This window comes from Pagrus pagrus, assembly GCF_965226575.1.
Source record: "Pagrus pagrus genome assembly, chromosome: 4".
NCBI classification, from domain to species: domain Eukaryota; kingdom Metazoa; phylum Chordata; class Actinopteri; order Spariformes; family Sparidae; genus Pagrus; species Pagrus pagrus.
The window spans coordinates 3,271,373-3,292,159 of NC_140188.1; the positions used below are offsets into that span (position 1 = coordinate 3,271,373).

At 43.4% G+C, this 20,787-nt stretch overlaps 1 protein-coding gene across 2 annotated transcripts in view; it reads right to left on the reverse strand.

Moving 5' to 3' along the window:
* The window catches only part of slc8a2b (solute carrier family 8 member 2b), a 143,809-nt gene that overhangs the window by 92,676 nt on the left and 30,346 nt on the right, over window positions 1-20,787 (reverse strand). For both annotated transcript variants that reach the window (XM_084350050.1, XM_084350049.1), the window contains exon 2: window positions 484-524. The gene's annotated coding sequence lies outside the window, so the exon portion shown is untranslated. The remainder of the gene's footprint in view (window positions 1-483; window positions 525-20,787) is intronic.

Genomic DNA, 20,787 nt, shown 5'->3' on the forward strand with positions numbered 1-20,787 from the left:
TAGGTTAAAGGGGCTCTGGTGAACTTCTGTGTCGTGCTGGAAGCCGGTCTTTAGTTTATGTTAGCGGACTCCATTTCTAAACTCACGTCAGCTACTGCTGCTCCCTTGTTGGCAGAGCGGAGAGAGGCACTGAGACGAGGCACAGAGTCACATCCTTTCTGACCCGAGTCCGTCACAAAGAAATCCAAAGTCCAGCAGCATTAAACAACTTCAACAATTCATCCACAGGCTTGTACAGACGACTGAGAGAGACGTGGAAGGTCTCATTTTTCATGTCATGTTACAATCTGCTTCCATATGAACAATAAAAACGTGTCCAGGTTAAAGGGTAAAGGGCTGGGGATGATGCATTATGTTAATGAGTGTCCTCACAAGTATAGAAGTACAAACATGTCAGTGTGTGTGTGTGTGGGTGTGTGTGTGTGTGTGTGTGTGTGTCTGCACCATTTATTCCCACACAAATGAAAGAAAAGGTTTACTTACCCAAACCAAACTCATGGGGTGATGATGGGGGTTCAGCTGCCCTGAAAAATAGAAGGGAGTGTCATCAGTAAATAACCTGAGCACAGTGAACTACAGTTTATTATAGTGCAGTAAACACACATTTACACAATGTAACACTGTATCAGGGTTAGAAATGAACTTTATTGTCCTCCTGCCAACGTGGCTTCCAGCCGCATGTGAACAATAATAAAACAGCCAACAGTATTCAAGAAACAGGCCTCCATTTTAAGTGGAGACAACTTTTCCTCCACTTGCGTTTCCAAGTGGTATTATTGTTTGCGCTGCTGTCGCAAAGACAGCTGGACCGTTTCCTTTTTATATACATACAACTCAACAACACAGGACAACACATGGGTTCAATCATTCATTGAGTCCATAATGGAGACATGAAGGCAGATAGAAAGGCTGCCAGCCTGACCGGATCACCAGCCAGCCCTCGTTTTCCTGGGAGGTTTTGTAGCGGCAGCAGACAGAAGAGCATAATGAAAGCTTGAAATGGGAGTTGATAGTGATCCAGTCTAAATGCAGATGGAGTCATTATTCTGCAGCCATTACTTTGTGCAATAAACATTTACTACATAACGATACGTTAAAGCACGACCCGCGAGTTCAGGGGAAATACTGACATCCTCTCTCACACACACACACTGACGGACTGATGGAGCGATCGTGTTGGAGATTCCTCAACAGACGCTCATCATCTTCAGGCTTGTTAGTGCCGTCACGGCAGCTGGATCCTCCGAGGCTCGTCATCCCGTCCTGTCTTTCCTACTTATATGTGGCATTTTGATGGTTTGTGGCCTTTTACAGCCTCCAATTTTAGCTTTTCAGTCCCAATAATTAAACTATTAGTTCTCTTATTCTCTGTTGATGACATACTTCAAACTAACCAATCACAGGACTCTCTAGTGTCTTTTTTTCTCCTCTTCTCATTAAAAAAAAACGATTTATGACCTTCACCTGTTTGTCCCGTGACTCATCCTTTGAGGTTTTCTCTGCAGACCTCTGAACCCTCTGAGATCTGACACCTCAATGTTTTTCTGTCTCTCTTCAATCTACGCTGTGAAATACCACAACTCGCTTTTTTTCTTTACCTGGCACCGCGGCTGGTCGGTCGAGCAAATTCAATTCTAATTTCCAACACTGCGCCTGTAGATACACATGCATGTCCTCAGAGATCGCTGTGCCTCAGTGAGGCGTTCGTCCAATAACAAACCTCCTCCTCAGCCTTCAGCCTGAGATGCTGACAAGAAACCCGTCTCAGATCAATAGAGAGCTGTATGGATTTACTGTTCGGTTTAAAGGATTTATTTCCACTACAGCTGCAGGAAATCACTAAGAGAATCAGTAGTCAATATTTCTATAAGAAAACATACAAGACTCGAGAGGTTTTTCCTTATTTGACCCGAGTGTAGTATGTGTCTGTTTTAGAGCCAATTACTCCAGTTAGACGGTGAATATTCAACAGTGTCTGAGAGCTTTTATCAGAGGCTGCTCTAATCCTTTAAAACCCTTTAAAACTTCAGTTCTTCATCTATTCTTGCAGCCATACTTGTGTATTCTGTACGTCTGCCAACACGTTGTGGTAAATTAAATATAGTTTAAAGAGAAACCTGCCACAGAGCACACAGACTTAGAAAGCGTGGGAATTTGAATGTCTCGGCGGGTTGTGGGGGCTGATGAGGTGACATGCCAACGCTTCAGGAGCTAATTCACCGACCTGTCTGTCTGACTGACGGTCTCCTTTCTGTCTGACAAACTACCTGTCTGTTGTCTGGCTGCACTCCTATAGAGACGTGCCTGAGATAGTGATGAGTTCTCTTTCTTCGCAGCCGTATAGATTGGATTATTGATCGATGTGCGTGAAAGAAAGAGGAAAGACTGTCTTTTTCAAGAGAAGAGAAGAATAATGGCAGAGAAAGAGTCAGGGGTAAAAGAGGTGTTGAAAACACCCAGAGCTGAAGCAGAGAGCTGTCAGAGGAAAGAAAGCTCCACAATGACAGTGAAAGAGAGATGAGTGTGTTCACATCTTGCATCTCAAGCTCTGAAAGATGCATTCAAGTCTGTACTCGACTGTCAGCTGCAGCCGTCAGCTATGAAAATGTTGTTGGTGGCTGGATGGTGACAGAGGAACATGTTGGCAGAAGAGATGAGGAACAGAAACACGAACCAATCAAGATCCAAGTCCTGTATCTGCAACTATTAAGTCCAATCTGTTACTTACATGTGGATTAAATATGTATCTGACAGCTGTAGCCTTCTTCTGACACACCTTCACAAGCTATTTGATCTTTATACTGAATGTCTTGAACCAGATCTCCAGAATAAATGTTGGTAACGTTGTTTTTTTAAACCACAGATGTGATGAAACTTTGCATTTCTTTAGGTTTGATTTTAAGTTTCATTGCACTGGTTAGGTTTAGGCACAAAAACCAAATGAAATGTTCTGAAATGTTCTGAGCTCGCCTTTAGAAATATCCAGTGTTACACTTACAGATGAAACATGGTCACTGGCTTGGCAGCTCCCTCATCTACCTTCTCTCTGACATGAAAGTCACACTGATACAACATGTGTTGTAGAAATATCAATATGCCAGGTATGACACGTACACACTGAACATGTCTGTGGTTTGCAGAAACTTTGACCGCCAACATTTTATTTTGGCGAGTGGCCTGAGTTCCTGTTTTTAGGCTTTAATTATTGATATGACAGGAATATAAGACGGAGCAGGAGATTGCCACTCCTGAAACTGACAAAACGCGATCAGTTGTAGAGACGATGTGTTACAGAGTGAAGCTTCTTCCCTCAGAGAAGATCTTTGGCTGAGTACTGACCCTGGCTGCAGAGAGGTGAGGTTTTTATTTAACTTACTCACAGAATTAACAGCTGGTCTGATCTGCTGCCTACGTTTGTTATTTTATAAATGAATCGCTCTCATTCTGCTGCTGACCAGCTGAACGTGACTGTGTGTTGCTGTTGGCCAGTTGACACTGTACCGTACTCACTCCATGATGTAAATGACATGACGAGTGCTCTGGCTGGGTGACAGCAGGCACGCTGAGCTGAACTAAACTGAGAGTAGCTACAGTATCTGGCTCCTCAACAAACCAGAGAAACTCTCGCAGCCGTGAGGTTGGACTGTGGACGTCCGCCAACGTCTCAATTCTCAACTGTTGTGTCCCAAAAGTAGGAAGGAGCCGCTTTCTGCCAGATCTCACCGGCTCCAGAAACACTCACATCACTGATTGGTTGGGAGGTGCACGCAAGCAATTATGAAGGTACATAAAAGACTATATTTTTAGGCAGTTTTTGGCATCACTCACACAGGATTAAGATGCAGCAATGAACAAGCTCTTTACAGCTTTTCAAAAATCTCTTTATTGGTTTTGTAAGCTTCTTACCACCGAACGCAGCAGAAGCATTAATGAACAGATTTCCATGTGACTGCAGGAGGAGCAGCAGTGACACCTGCAGCTCACCTCGACCGACAGTCCACGTGTCTGCGCTTAAATGTCCGAGTCTGTGTTTGTGCACCGAGTCCAATACAGACTAACTGCTGTTGTGTGTTACAGCATGTTTTCTTGGGTTGTGTTAATTGGCTTTTGCTCGTCGTTATCGCCGCTTCCTGTAACCTTCTGCTGAACAAGAATACCATAATTAACTAGGACAGAGTCTTCTCAGTCCCACGACACATCGGTGATGATGTCAGAGAGCTAATTAGTTACCACATCGACAACTAGAAGTAACAAAGTTAATGTAGTCTGGTTCCAGTAACTGAGCAGGGTTTGTCTGGTTTGTAATTTAAGCTATGTGGAGGAGCATTCAGGTGTAAATCTGGACCAAAGAAAAGTCAATAAAAGTTAACAAGTAATTATAAATAAGATCTCTGGGATGTTTGAGTTTTGCTGTTTTTTAAAAGACCGGGCAACAATTAACATTCAGGTCTTTTAATGGTAACTATTTCCCATAATTGTATTTTAATTTAAATTATTTTATTATTTAAATCCTATCATAATGGTTATTGGGTTGGTTTGAGCTCTAGGCGTGTGTATAACTGCATGTTATGTCAAATAATCTTCAATAACATAACAGTTCTGATGGCTTTTTGTCAAGTTTACGACAGTAGATCTCCATTTTATTGTTTTTGTTTCCTTTCTTTGTTTTGTTTTGACTCATTGTACATGAAGGTCGACCCTCAGTGATCTCTCCGGTGTAAATAAAGGTTGATTCAACACGTAAGAGAGGAAGGAAAAGAGGAAAATATCAGAGATTGTCTAATTACTATGAAATCTAATTAATTCGTTGTTGAGGAAGACATCGAGGTGTCCAGATATTTAAGGAGGAAGGTCGTCCAAAGCACTACCACACAACACAAAGAGTTTATTATTAATTAATAATTAAGAAAATGTTAATCATCATCAGTGTTTTAAAGTTTGTCGTCAGTTTAATTCACGGTTAAATCCATGATTAGGTTAGTGAGTTAAAATGAAAATTAATGGGCAAAAAATATCTTTACGGCAGCAGCTGTTTAAGATAACTCACACTGATTTAAAACAGTGATTGATGTCCTGTTATAATGAACACCTGCCAGCCAATCAGAGGCGGGTCATGATATAAAAACTACGGCAAGAGAGAGAGCACAAACATAATGACCACTGGAGGCAGGAAGGACAGAGACACGCAGGAGGGATGATACCTGGGAACCTGCTGCACATCACCATGGGGAAATTATGAGCCATGAGCAGTGTGTTGTTGTGTTTGCCACCGTGCACATCATGTACACACAGATATATATACGTAGGCTACACACAAGCATACACACACAAGCATACACACACAAGCATACACACTGCCCTCTTGCTTGAAAGTTGTTTTTCTTTGTTAGGTGACAACCCAAAATGAGCAACTATAACTCATGTTGCTCGGCCTTGTGTGTTTTTGTTTTCACGGTGTGTGTGTGTGTGTGTGTGTGTGTGTGTGTGTGGTGAGACAGGCAGAGAATAATAAAAAGAGGAATAAAGACGGAGGTCAACAAGGAGGAGAGAGTCAGTACATCTGAGGTGTTTCTTTATCTGTCAACAACACGTCGTCTCCCTCGTCCTATCATTATGCTGCCACACACACGCATGAACACACGCACACACACACACACACACACACAGTTTCACCGGACAAATAACAGTCATAATGCAACAGTAAACAAGAGAAGCAGGTATGAGACAATATCAGGACACAAACACACACCTGGCACACACACACACACACACACACATACACACACACACACACACACACACACACACACACACACACACACACACACACATACACACACACACACACACCACACAATGCACACAAATAACAACTGTCACTGGGCAGATAAAATTGCTCCGACTCAACAGTAAACAAGAGACCTGTGTTGCTTCTCAGGCAGTGTTATAACACATGCACACGCACGCACGCACGCATGCACACACACACACACACACACACACACACACACACACACGCACATACATAAAGATATAAAGAGGAACAATAAGTGAAACATGGGTGACACCTGCACTAAGATGAGCAGTGGGCCCGCGGGCCGGAGGCGGCTGCACATTAAACTCACAGTGATTTTCTCTCCTCCTCCTCTGCTGCTCCCAAACAACAACAACCAACAAAAGAAACCAACAATCTGCTGTTGCACAAAGAGCCAGACATGGAGGGAAGCTCTGAGGGACAGATGTGTCTGGAGAAACTGATTACTGCTGTTAAAATGTTCTTGACTTTAGTGTTAATCAAGTCCAAAAAGTCTGCTGTATGAACAGTGATGGGTCGGTCACCTTGGACGTACAGGATGGAAGCAGCTGCATTTCTTCTCAACTTTCCATAACTCCACAAAACAAACCCCAGTAAAGTCTGACTAACACTGTATTCACATGCTCCTCACATGGTCCCATTGCTAAGTTGGGAAGTGGTTCTTCTGACTTCGAGTTCAGGTGCAACATGTAAAATGTGGGAGCAACATGGCCGCCAAAAAGAAGTTGTTCTGCATTTCATCGCTCAGATCGTTCAAACAATACGCTGACGACTGTGTCTAGTATTTGAGTGACCGTCATCATATGACTTCAACTCGGAAACAGGTGTACTACATTTTCTCAGACTTCCTGAGGAGTTGTTCTGACGTGAGAGGGCGACAAAAACAATGTCCCAATAATTCTTATTTATACGAGGTGTTGACCCGGTTGTTAAGACTGCATTAGGGATGCAGGACATTTTCCCACCTGTTAATAAACCTGCAACAACATTGGTGTTACCGATTGTTTATGCAAAAAGCTTTTCGCTTTGACAACAAATCCTCCAACAAAAGTCTCCTGACTCTCGTCAATTTAGAGGTAAAATCTGACTCCTGCTACTCTCCTCTACTACTTAATATTGATAAAAAAAGGTGGGTTAATAATGTTACCTGTGGATGCCTGACTTCCACGACAGCCTGACTGAGAGCTTCATCTGAACTGTGCTCACTTTTATCAACATGACAGGAAACTTCAATTAAACTTCTTCAACTTCACAGCATTCATCTCATTCTGCATAAAATACTAGAAACCGAACTTCTGATCCTCTACTGATCCTGTCACAGCTCAGACGTACGCAGTCAGACTACATCAGACATGAATTACAGTGTCGTTAGTTATATAAACAATTTTACATCTTACAACTACATTACATGTGCTGTCTGTCTATGAGTCTGTGTGTACAGAGGCATATAAGAGGTAAAAGACAGAGAAAAGTTCAACCTAGGACTCTAATGAGAGGTGTTCACTCTCGCCCTCGGGCTCATTAAAACATACTGGTACCCGTCATTCAGCAAACCATTAGCAGTAAGTCTAAAGGTCCAGACTCGCACAGTAATGAGGAGCCAGAGATGAGGGGAGGAGGACGAGGATACCTGGAGTGAGACGTGGACAGAGGGACAACAGCGTAGGAGGAGATGTTCTCAGACACTCAGAGGAGAAGTCTTCACCACTTTTCATTTTAAATGGGTCATTAGGCTGCTTGCAAGCGAATTTGAGGGAATTTGAACAGTGAATGCGGAGACATTTCTGCTGCAGCAGGAGTCTGAGGACAAAAAGAAAGGACCTAAATTCAAGATGACAAGAAATCCATTTAACAGTGTGTGTCGATCGGAGGGGGGCGGAGAGGTCCAGAGAGCTGCTCACAGGCCTCAGCAGGCGGCAGACGAGACATTTGGATATATAACAGCGTGATGGATGGAGAGTTTTTACTGTTTTGAAAGGGTGTGAAATGGAGTGCCTCATAGGGATGTGTGTAAGTGTTTACATATTCGAGTATTGAGCGCTCTACAAACTGTATGAACACCCAAGATGCAGGTAAGTGTTGGGAGTAGTCTACCTTTCTGAACGGCACTGACTCCTTCCACAAAGCTTAACAGGAGCGTATCTCCAGTCACCATCATCACGACGAGCTGGCTAATCTTCTCTGCTGTGTGGGCACCAACATGAAACTGCCTGTTGAGTGTCTCCTTGTGTGTGATGTGAACCATCTCCTTATTGGGTCAAACACGCTCCCGACCTGCCTCCAGCCGGGCAGCGGTGACGTTTCCTGACTGCAGCCAACCCAAGACGACCTCCTTCAAACACGCTCGTGTTGTGAGACTCATCTCACGTCAGTGCAGGAGACCAGATCAGCTCTCAGCTCGTTTGTAGCTTCTAACTGAATCTCTTTAGTTTGTCTCCTGCGTCTGTTTGTGCTTCATCCTATTTTCTTTCAGCTGTTTCAGTCATGGTGAGTTACTGCTGCTGAAAACTCAACGTTTTCTGATTTTGCTGCTTCATAATAAAAGCTATGAAATGACTAAATAACAGGGGGTGTTTATCACAGAAGTGGAGGAGCTTTGTTAGCATCGTTTCTTCTATAATACTGCAGTGAGGAAGAGTAATCACAGCCGCTGCTTCGACCACTACTCAAGACGAGTGAGTTATCAGCTTAGACACACCTCCTGCTGTAATGGGAATGTAAATCCACGCCGTGCAGAGCCTCGCTCAGTGTTACATGGATACAACGCAAACACAAATTCAGCTTGTTGGCTCTACGTACACATAGTTAAGATCAGTGTGCAGCAGTTTATATAACAGAGATATGATCTTGTAAAAACAGAAACATAATATTATGTTCTGATTAAAGAAGTGCAGCATGTGTTGAAAAAAATCTACCATCTTGTAGGGAGACAGCAGTTCGATGTATTAATATAAATAATAAGTAATAGCGGCTGCAGTGAGGTGCACAACAAAGTTCTTCCTTTGTCTTCTAAAACTTTGTGTTGCACTAATAAGAAGCTCATGAAAAAGCTGCAACACCCACATCCCAAATCCTCACAGGTGGTGACAGCAGAGTCGAGACAGTAGGCAGGAGGTAGAGCCGACGCACTGCACAAATTCATTAACATCAAATAAATGTGACATTTCTCAGGCGCCGTCTCCATCAGACAGCACAAGCCTGGAAATGTGACAGGGGCAGACAGTTCACCTGAAATAATCACGCTTATTCCACAGGTGTGAACAATTAACGGCCTCATCTCTTCCCCTCTTCTGTCTGACGACGAGCGTCTGTCTGGAAATGTCACCATAATTAAGCGTTACATTGACCGTCATCAGCCACATAAAACTGCCGGCGCCGTAATCTGTCAGTTTAAACCATATATTTTGTTCAAGTGCCCGACGAGTGTCAGCTTTGCCTCATTACTCAGTTTCTGCAGAACAAACCACTGATGTTAACCCATGACTGGTCAATTACCAGAACCTGCTGCAGTCCCGCTAAAAGGAAATGTTATCTGGTGGAGGTCCGGACCTCAAACCTCAACAGACTGCACCTTTTAGCTCCATTATATAACTGAACCAGCACAGGGAGCCGCCGCGCATACAGCTGAGCTCATTTAACAAGGAAGGTGGCGAGAGACTGAAGGATGGGAAAGAAAGGAGTTATTAGGAGACATACAACAGCTGGGTAATTGAGGACTGTGCTCCCACAGGATATCCAATATATTTCTCGTCTTCGGTACGATGCTGACGGTGCCCGGTCAGCGCCGAGGTCCACAATTACAGAAAGGAAGACGCGGTAATTCCTCAGCCATCCCTCACTGAGAAGCAGGTTCTGCTTTGGTGCCGGCACATTGTTCTGCCCCTAACTGCCACTGCTGAGGTGACCAGAGCAGTCAATTACCAGCTCAGCTCGGCCACCGCACAGTGTAACGAGAGCTCCACTTCCTCACGTGAGGAGCAAAAAGAAAGTGTTTCTGTCTTGTTTTAGTGGTTTCGAGTCCATTATAAAAACCAGCTGCTCGTCCATTATGAGCTCAGGCCACCAGAGCGTCTCAATTCCCAAATCCACAACCACAAACAACGCAATTTACAAGATCCAGTCGGACCATCAGCTGTGAGAGCCCGCTGAGAGTAAACAGAGTCATTAAAGCCTGAGAGGAATCTTCTGAGCGTTGTTTCTTTCCAGGACGAACAGTGAAGTTAATGTTTAATACCTCTTTTATTCCTCACTGTATATCTGCATTTTGTGTCCTCACTCATGTCGCATTGCCTTCCGCTTATTCTATGATATTAAAGGTCAAAATGGGATAAAAACCAATTCACAAACGACAGGACTCAATTTTCTTTCTGCATGTTTAGCATTTCAGGAACAAATGTCGGGTAAAGACGTGCCGAGTGCTGATCCGATCTCTGAAACAACAGGACGGACATTTTCTGGCTGATTGCTTGAAGCCTGGCGTCACCGCACTAATTCACACATGCCTGTAAGTCTGGAAGCTCGCCGCTCATATTCATTTTCAATTTCCAAACGGGCACAGAACAAGACGCCCTCTGCAGTTCCTCCCTGTGGCTTTAACAAAAATGACATGGAAATATGTCAGTTATTTTTCAACATTGTCACTGTTGTGATTCTTACATGTGTCTGTGTTTTATGCTCAGGCCTGAGGAAAGAGAACAGATAACCTCACACTGAAATTGAAACTAGTATTTTTTACTTTAACTTCTTATTATTTTACTTACTGTCACAAACACGGGGAGGATTCGACTGGGCCTGCTCAGTGGTTTTGTTAGTTTTAGTATCCACTCATAAAAATAACAAGCATGTAAACAGTTTTCTTTATTGTGGACTAGTTCTATAATTTCATAAATGCAACGAGACATGGTATTACTGTAACACAAGTTCAAGTTTAATCTGCCAAAATACACACATTTTTATCAGTGATCCCTCAAATGTGGTTAGCATTCACAATCATCACAGTTTTTCTGTATTTTCCACTCGTGTATGACTTTTTCGACTCACATAGCAATTGTAATATCAGTCAATATTACTGTAATGTTTTTGTTTTTGCATATCGTTCAGTCTGACTGATCACGTGTCATAACCAAAGGGCATCTGTACTGTAACACAGGAGGAGGAGGAACGGGCTCGTTAATCGTGTGAGAAGTAAATGAATCAGGCTGAGCAGGTACTTCATCACACAGGCAGATACGTCCTGCCTCTAACAAACACACAGACAGATGCAAGGTGCTCTACCGTGCAGGCGCCTCCGTAATATGACACTTCATTCACAGTGTGTCGAGCTTGTTAAAGAAAACGGGACGGTTTCTGTGTCACTTTTCAAAAGAAGGAACTAAAACCTGGAGACACTGGTACCAAAAGTAAATCCAACGTGTCTCACGTATAAATGACTGAATAGTTTGATAATCAATGAGTCCCAAAAATGACAAATAAAGCTGAAGAGCTGATGTGAAACAGTCACAGTTTGGAAAAAGTTTAGGAAATGATCGCAAAAATAAGTTAAAATAAGTAAGATGACTTAAGTTATGCATTGTAAAATTAGTCAGAGCTAATATTTGTTTTCACGTGGACATGAACAGCAGACTCCTGGGTGTGGGCGTCTTTACAGGACCTGACTTCCTCCTTTGCTCCCGTCATAATAACTACAGCCACTTGAGGTCTTTTCTTAACAATAAATATAAACGTGGGTTTATCAGATTGGATTATCAGAATATGATGTTGCTGGATTTTGAACGAGATTATCTCCTCGAGCAGATGAAGGAAGTGGGAGCAGGTGTGGAGGCGGGTGGGGCAGACAGGTGATGTGGGTCGGGTGTATTGAAGCATTAGTTATTATAAATTAGTGTATTAGGAAGCTACGTGTGTGATGAAGTGTCTTTAGAAACACGCAGGTCACATATCGACCTCCACTGTGAACAAACATTGATTTGTATGACACACAGGGCTGAGGCAGGACCTGAGGACGGTGTGTGTGTGTGAATGTTACCGATATCATAATTAATGAAGGGGGAGTTAGCATTGATGTACGTGATGCTTTTTACATTCTGCCCAATGTGTGTTCAAAATTCAATTTGAAACCTCGGCGGCCACAGAGAGCGAGGAATGATCTTATTATGACAGAATGAATAATGTCAACCTGCAGAACAACAGAGCTTCTGTCACGATGAATCAGCCTGTATCATAACTGTGGACCACTGAGACTTTCATCTTGGATCATGTTTATAATCATTTCAATAACTGCTATCAACATATATTGTATCCCTGTAGCCCCACAGCTTTATAAGACAGGACTGTAGAGATGGGCAGCAGACAGCTAACGGAGCTAATACAGCTAACGGAGCTAATACAGCTAACAGCTAAACACACAGCAGGACAGCGAACTTCAGTTTAACTCCACAACACAACAAGTTTATAATGATAATTTTTTTGTCTCTTTGCAAAGTAAGAATTGAATATAACGACTGAAACGTCCTCTGAGGTGCTGTTTGGGGTTGATTTTTGAAGAGTAGTTTGATTGGCTTCACATGAAAGTCCTGGAAAGCTGCACAGCCCTGCGAGCGAGATGGAAGCAGCCCCGGAGTGAAAGATTTAATTCAGGTCATGATCGATCGCTGCAGCGTGATGGAGAAGGATTAAAAAAATAGGCTGACAAAAAATTGGAGCTTCGTTCTGAGATCATGGAAAGCCTCGACAGTGACCCGTAAAATGAGCTCCACACCTGCAGTCATTCTTCTAAAATGGCAGGCGAGCTCCTACATTTCTGAACATCATTGGCAGTCAGGGGGAGTCTGGACTGCACCTAAATTAGGCTACATTACCCATGATCCTCTCTGAGTCCAGGATTAGATCTACAGCCACCTTTAATCATCTCAGACCCCCTGTCGACCCTCACCTATCACCTGTCACCTGTCACCGGGCAGACTATGCAGATTTAAAACACATGAAAGACCAGATTTTGCTCCCTGACCTCGACTCGGTGTCAAACGTCTCACCTTCACTGACCGACGGCACTCACTTCCCTTTGATTTCATATATTATTTAGACCGTCGTGACGAAGCGGATGGCGGCGCTGAGATGAAAAGGCTTGAAGTAGAAGAAATGAATAAAAGGACTGTCAAGCAACGTGAGGCGGAGAGAAATAATGCCGCAAGAAGGAAACATACAAGTCAGGGAATAAACGGTGTGAAGACAGGCGCATGGAGCCGGATGAATAAATGTAAAGGCCTGTGTGAGACACAGTGATGGACTGATAGACAGAGGCAGAGACGGGGAGTAGTAAAAGGAACAAATAGCTGTAATAAATCTTTCAGCTTGTAACTGAGACACAAAACACAGGCACTCTGGGGAAATGCCACGTAATATAAGAAGGAGGGCGAGCAGCGCAGAAAAAGAAGAAGAGAGAAAAGAAAAATTAAATGAACGTTCGCGGACGAGGGAGCGAAAAACAGATACGAGACAATATAGAGGAGAACAGACTGAAGAGATTCATGTCGAGAGACGGACAGGAAACGCTGGAGGACACAAATAGTCCTTTATAAAACATTAAAGCTAACTGCAGCAGCGATCATTATTTTTTAAAACAATACAGACGTGTCGACTTCACCGCTGCGACTGTCACGACTCCACTGCTGCCACAGTTATTACTTCATATTAGTGGTTTCACTACCAGTGGTTGTGCAACAGCCACGTTGTTATATCATTTATCCATGTGTTGTGCTAGTAGGCTAATGCTGTACTACCACTGTCCCTACATGATACAGATGCTACATCCCCTGGCAGCTTAGCATCAGCTTCTCCACCTCACTACTGCATCCAGTGCTCAGTCCCAGTGAAGCCGGGCTGGAGGACGGGCCGTGTACTGCAGGAGACAGCAGTTTGTGTCCACACACACACACCTGCAATTAATATCTGTCTTTTAATCGACTGTAACCAGGATCTTTCCCAAACCTCCTCCATACACGGTGCAGCTGCCACGCCCATATATTGTAAGTAGCAAGAAGTCTTCATGGTTAAATTTGACCCTGCAAGAGGTATTTTTATGAAGTAATGTGTCTATAAAATATCAGAATCTACTGGAAAACATTGTTAATGTCCAAAGACGGACAGATGGTTCAGCCATTAGTGCCTGATGCTATGCCATTACTCTGAAAACTAGAAAATGTGTCCAACAGCCTGTTATCCCGAAGGAAATCCTCTAAAAACTACAAACCACTGACAGTATTTGATTCCTTTTTTCTCTATAAATGTCATTCTCCAACAGGCTCGACTTTTTCATCACGGAGGTAAAACTTTCCAACATTTGAAACGTGTCTGCGACGGTTAAAGTGCTGTAAGACAGTTCGCCCATCGAGGGAACGACCCTCGTGGATTCAGCACCACGGACAGCGTCAGCAGTCGCTGCACGATGAGTCGTTTGATGCCTTTCATAGCTACACTGCTAACCATTAGCACTAATGCTACTACAGCTGCAACCATTGATTGATTAGTTGTCAACTATTCAATTAATCAGCATCTTTTTTGATAACCAGTTAATAAAACCTCAGAATTCTTTGATTCCAGCTTTTTAAATGTGAATATCTTCTTGTTTCTTTCCTCCTGTGCGACAGTAAACTGAAGATTTGTGGACAAAACAAGACGACGATGTCTGCGTCTTAACTGCTAATAAGCACAATAAAATTATTTTTAAAAAAGTGTTCATGAGTGTGAACAGTGTTCAGCTGAGCCCGTTTGAGAAGTTTAGAAAAGTCAAAAATGTTCTCGCCCGTAAAAAAATAAGTCTTAATAAATCTTTTCCATCGACTGAGACAAACCCTCAGGCAACAGCGCATGTGTGTGTGTGTGAGTGTGTGTGAGTGTGTGTGAGTGTGCGTGAGGTCAGGCAGGTTCTGATGGTCCAGGTGGTCTCTCTGCTGGTGCCGTGTTCATCAGGATGTTATACCTCCATGCACCGCTCACCCCAACACTCACAGGTCGCAGCACACACACATCAAAACACACCCACACATATCTGTCAGGAAACACACACACACACACACACACACTTGTGAAAAGTCCTTCCTCAGCAGATTTATCAAACTTCCTTCATCTAATCAGCATTTTTGCCTCAAACCTCTCAGTATTAAACAGAACTTCTAATTAAAACAGACGAACGTGAATATTTTAGACGGAAAAAGAACAAAAAGCAAAGAAACAGCGACCGACAGGAAACAGCTGACTCCTCCAACACCTCATAAACACACCTGACTTCTGCTCCTCCTCACAGCTAAACACATTACTAAACAATATTCACCCGCTCAGCGGTTAATGAATGATAAATACAGTTTGGAAATAAAGAGAGGGATGTATGAATAATATGAATTATACATCTTCCCCCTCTCTGCTCCGTCTTGCTTGTTTTCCCATACTGTGCATGTGTGTGCAGGAGAGACCTGGAGGCTGCAGTTTCCATAGGAGCCATCTGCAGTCTGGAGGTCCCACTGGACCTCTAACATACAGTGTGTGTGTGTGTGTGTGTGTGTGTGTGTCAGCTGTTCGTGGGTGCATACAGTATATAATGTGTGTTTAATGGGACATGGAGGTTATAAGTCTTGCAATCAGTCGTGCACTGTAATTGCATTTGTACCCGTTAATCACCATCCACACTGCTGAAGAGCACCAAGATAAAAATGCAAAGGTGGAAGTATCTGTGGGTTCTCCGTGTGCGTCCTGGGAATGCAGACTGGGAAGTGGAAAAAAACAAACTGGAAGCTGGGAATGGAAAATGGGAAACAGAGCGTGCATTAAGTGCCTCCATCTGACCCGGAGCTCGGCCAGTTTGCAACACATACGAGTTTGTTGCACTGTAGCACGAGTCGACGCTGATATGAATTTTAACGTGAGGAACGTGTCAGCGAGTGCTGCTGGTTTAATCTGGTTGATATTTAACAATGGCAATAAATCTGAAGAGGAGCATTCAGCTCCGTCCTGAGACATCAGGCGACTGAAAAGATTTGTTTTTTTGCCTGAATATAAAACAATCACGCTACAGGAAGGGAGAGACGTGTGATTTCAGGGGGATTTAATGGTTTCTCGTTCTCGTCCCTCTCTCACCGAGCTGTTTGATGTCCAACACGCTCACACATGGCGGGAAAATAACACACTGATATGAATCCTTGGTAAGTACTCAGCTGAAACAAGTATCCAGATCAGATAATCAGCCGAGTCTCATCCGAGTAAATGTGTCAATATCTGTGCTCGAGATGACAGAGAGTCCTCATTTGGTGCTGAAGCTGAAGATTTCATTCAAGTTTACATTGATCTGAAGCTCAGTTCTGGTGATGTTCTGCAGATAGTTTTATAATAACTATACACTTAAATGAACAACATCTGGTTGGTCCTCTCCTCGTGTCCAACGCAAGGAAATGCATTTCCTTGCATTTGCATCTTTACAGATGGATGGAAAAGTCACTAAAAACATGGTGACAAGCTAATTTTCTAATTTTTTCACATGCGTATGGAGCGTGCTTTTCACTTTCATAGAGCTGTAGCACATTCATCCATCAGTCAGCTGATTGTTGATGATAAATCCTGCAGTGTGTACGAGTCCGTCTGAAATCTGAAGCAACATTTTCAACGCGTCGAGGAATATTTCAGACGAAAACGAACGGCAGCACCACATCAGAGATCAGCGAGGTTTGGTTGACTTGCATACGTATACAGAGCTGCTGGATGTGTAATGCTCACCCCTTCTCCTTATGATATATTATTTCCTTTAAGTAGACAATTTTGTTCTCATGATAACACAACCATTTCTTGCAGTAATAACTGTGTACTGTAGTTGTTTTTGGCCTGTGGGTTTCAGGGCCATGGCACCAGCATCACTGCACTGCTCAGGGCTGCTCCTCAGGTCTTGCCTCTGGTAGCTTAAATAGTATATATTTGCCATGTCAGACAACCAACAGCATCATAATCAGGCAATACAACACACGTTCATGTGTGTATGATTACCAGCTGCACGAAGCATCTTCTACATAGAAACTCACACATGATTCAGATTTATCATGGCTCAGTAATGATCAGTTTCCAGCGTAAAAAGCAGACAGAAATAGAGCCGAGCTTCAGGCTGTGCTGCAGCAGAGGCTGCCTCTACTATTTAGCTCTATTATTGATATGTAGACAGCAGTCTCAGTGGTGCGTTACCTCCCGAGCCTCGAGGGCATTAGAGACACGCTTCTGCATATCGCTACAGCAACAGCACTGGGGAGGATGTGGCGTGATGCAACACATGTTATCCAGCGTTACGCAGAGTGCACCGACTCTGATAAGCACCGCTGCTCGTTATAGAAAGAGGGTCAAGTCTGCACAGTGCTGAGGCATCTCATTTAAACACACAAACAGTTTCTGTAAGTAGTTTTGAGGAGCCTGGATAGATAACAGATGAAGAGATGTTGCACTGCACACTGGGCTCAAAACAACCACAACACCGTCACAAGGCCAAATATACAAGATAACCTCAAAAATCAAACGCACAAGTGTTTTGTAGCCTTCGTCAGATAAAAGGGTGTGCTGCTCCTTTAACGTATCAAAATGAGACATTGCACATTTAACACTTTCCTCCGACACCTCGTTTATCATGAAGGATCAGGAGGAGGTCACCTGCGCCGCTTCAGCAGAGCTCAACAACGTTCACACACATTTTTAATTGCAGACTGTGACTGTAACTTCACCTACGCAGCTCTGCCTACAAATAAATCTAAACTTTTAATTCAGCATACATGAACACCTGCTTTAAAATGCTTCTTCTTATTGTTCCATGTGGAAAAAATATCCAGCTTCATATAAGTAAAACAAAACACACCAAAGTATTTGAAAAGTGGAGTAAGAAGTGTGTTGAACTTGCAGTTGGCTCATTAATTATGGCTAACGAGCTACACACTGCAGCACACAGCGGCCATCATCAAACAAGCGGAGCCAAAGACTCGGAGTAATAAACCCGGAGAGGAGCTTATTTGAATAATGTCTGTGAAACCATTAATAGGTATTTTCAAAAGATGTCTGGCTCCTGCAGCGTGCACGGAGACAGTGCAGAGCCAGAACCAGAGCCAGAACCACCTGTAACCAGGTTTGTTACAGCCTTCTTTAAAAAGTGTTCAGAGGGAGAAGGTAACAGAGACACTGTGATCACTGATCAGTGGAGGTCGAACGTGAAACCGACACTATGTTCCAGTTTTATAATACATTCATTTTTTAACACAGTTCGATCTGTTGCACAGCCACAAATGACTGAATTAGGAATATTCAAAGATGTTGGTTGAGACAAACCCGGCGACTGTTTTGTGTGAGCCGCCATCTTGCAGTGCCGCCATTACTGCAGTGGCAGGTAGCAGTGAGTGAGTGACAGCAGCACGGGCCTGACTGACATGTCGAAGCTCATTTATGCTCAACGTTAGATACGTCTAGGAGCCTTCTGTCCGTACTCTGCGTTCATTTCGTCCGTATTTCTGCACACTTTCTGTTTTCAGGGGAAATGTTGGGTCTCTGTAAATGAACTGATTAAAATCTGCTCCAGTTGGAAAGTTCAAGTTTGGATTCCTGGTCATCGCTGTCATGAGTAACATTACATAGAAAGCAATGCTAGAGGTGGAACCCACAATGCAATGCACAAATAAAAAACAAACACTTCCACTGTGCAGGAAAGTCACCTCGAGCAGGCTTGAGAAAATACGCAATCTTTGTCGAGATCAACTGTTATAAAATGTGTTATCTTTAAACATAGAAACATGTAGAAGGTGCAGACTGGACGATGTTTGTGTTGAACAGTGTTTCCACTCTTGTGCTGTCTGCTGCGGTGGAGAGCTTCAGACTCACGGATTTATCACTTCCTGTGGGTGGAGGAGATTACAGCCTCCAGAAACACTACAATTTAATTTTGGTGACTGGACACAGAAGCGCTGCTGCACCACTGCTGTCACTCTGACTAACGAGCACAACTTAGAGAAATATCAACCGCTGCCGATTTAAAGGTGGTAAAAAGTCCAGTTAATGTCTCTGTATTAATAAACATAAACAATAACGAACGCTGAGATAAACGTTGTGATGTGTTTTCCTAATTAGAATATTTGTTGAATCTGGGGAAACCAACACTTTTGAATTACGACTGACACACACACATTAAAGCAAACACATCCACTCCCACATCGTCTCTCTCTCTCCCCCTCTCTCTCTCTCTCTCTCTCTAACAGCCCCAAAATTAAAACAATAAAAGTCCAATAAACCGGTCCAACAACAAGTGTCCCCTGACAGACAGATGGCTGCGCTCTGATGTCAGAGTCAGGTTCGATTTACAAACTGCTGACATCGTCGTGACGGCGCCGCCTGATAATCAGAGGCAGAATAATTAACACGGGTCGTTTATTGAGCCTTTAAACTCGCTGCTGTTGAGTCTTTAATCCAACTGCCTGATGGCTGAACTCATGGCACACTATATCTGTGTGTGTGTGTGTGATGAACAGGGTGTGTGTGCATCATGGAAGAGGTGTGTGTGTGTGTGTGTGTGTGTGTGTAAGTGTGTGTGTTCATGCTGTAATTCTAACACGTTACCAGCAGGTCGTCCTGCTCTTTCACAACAGTTACCCAGCAGCTAATGAGACTCTCCCAGTGACACCTGCAGGAGCTCACAGCACGAGCTCGATCACACACACACACACACACACACACACACACACACACACACACTTAAAAAAGAGTACAATAAGCACACATTATGTATCATTCAGCTCCTCACACTTCCTGTAAGACATGTTCTGCTCTGGTGACTCAACTCTTCATAATTTCATTTGAATTTGCGCTCACACGTATTTCGAATACGTTGCGATGACTCATCTTAAATGCACTGAACACACATCATCTGAGAGCACTTAACAGGATTACACACAGAGAGCTCTGTCGGCTCCAGAAACAGCAGTGGGTTGATTTTATGGCCACGTTCAGGTAATAACAGCTTAACATGAAGAAAACAACAACAGCTGTGGGATCAGAAGGTGAGTCGTCTCACTTTTCATGATCATGATCAAGTGACAAGCCAAGTTTTCCACCAGAGATCAGAGATGAGACCTGAGGGGTTTAAAGGTGAAACCAGCCCATAAAAAACAAACAGTAAGATTTTAAAATCAATGCTGATGTCAGCGCAGCAGTGATGTGGTCTGTTGTATTGGCAGCAGCATTTTGAGCTGTGTGACAGTGAAGACCGACTTCTGTAAACCCATTACATAAGAAGCCACAGTCGTCACAGGAAATGAAGCTGTGACTACAGGAGTCATTAAAGAAAGACGGGATTTGATTTGGGAGAAATTCCTCAACTGAATAAAACTGAATCTGACAGCTGAAATCATTTTGTCCTGAAAGTTGAGATCAGGGACGCAAACTTTAAACAGTTTCTTTAATTGATAGTCGACCACCTTAACAACAGAAATTAAGCAAATAATGAGAATCATTACTAACATCTCTACTTTAATCAGACTCAAAGTGAACTGATCCAAACACAGAAGTCCTGAAACGCCTCAACGACTTCCATTGGAACTAATAGGTTGCCAGGTTAGACAACAGAATCCAGTTTCTTAGACATCCATACTTCCTCTCCTCTCCTCCTCTCCTCCTCTCCTTCTCTCCTCTCCTCCTCCTCTCCTCTCCTCTCTCCACACTGAAGGTCTTGCAGATGGTCCGGTGCTGATAAAGCAGAACTGTGTGAGCCGGCCCACTTGGCTGCAGTCAGCGCATGACAATAAACGGAGTGACCAAATCACCAGACAGAGTTAGGGCAGAGATGGATGCCTGGATGTAAAGATGGATGGATGTCCACTGCTGAATGAAGCGATAAGTGCAGACTGAGCAGAGTTAAAGCACGAGGTCACAGGTCTGATCCTGAGCGGTCTTATCTGAGCTGACCACACTCCTGG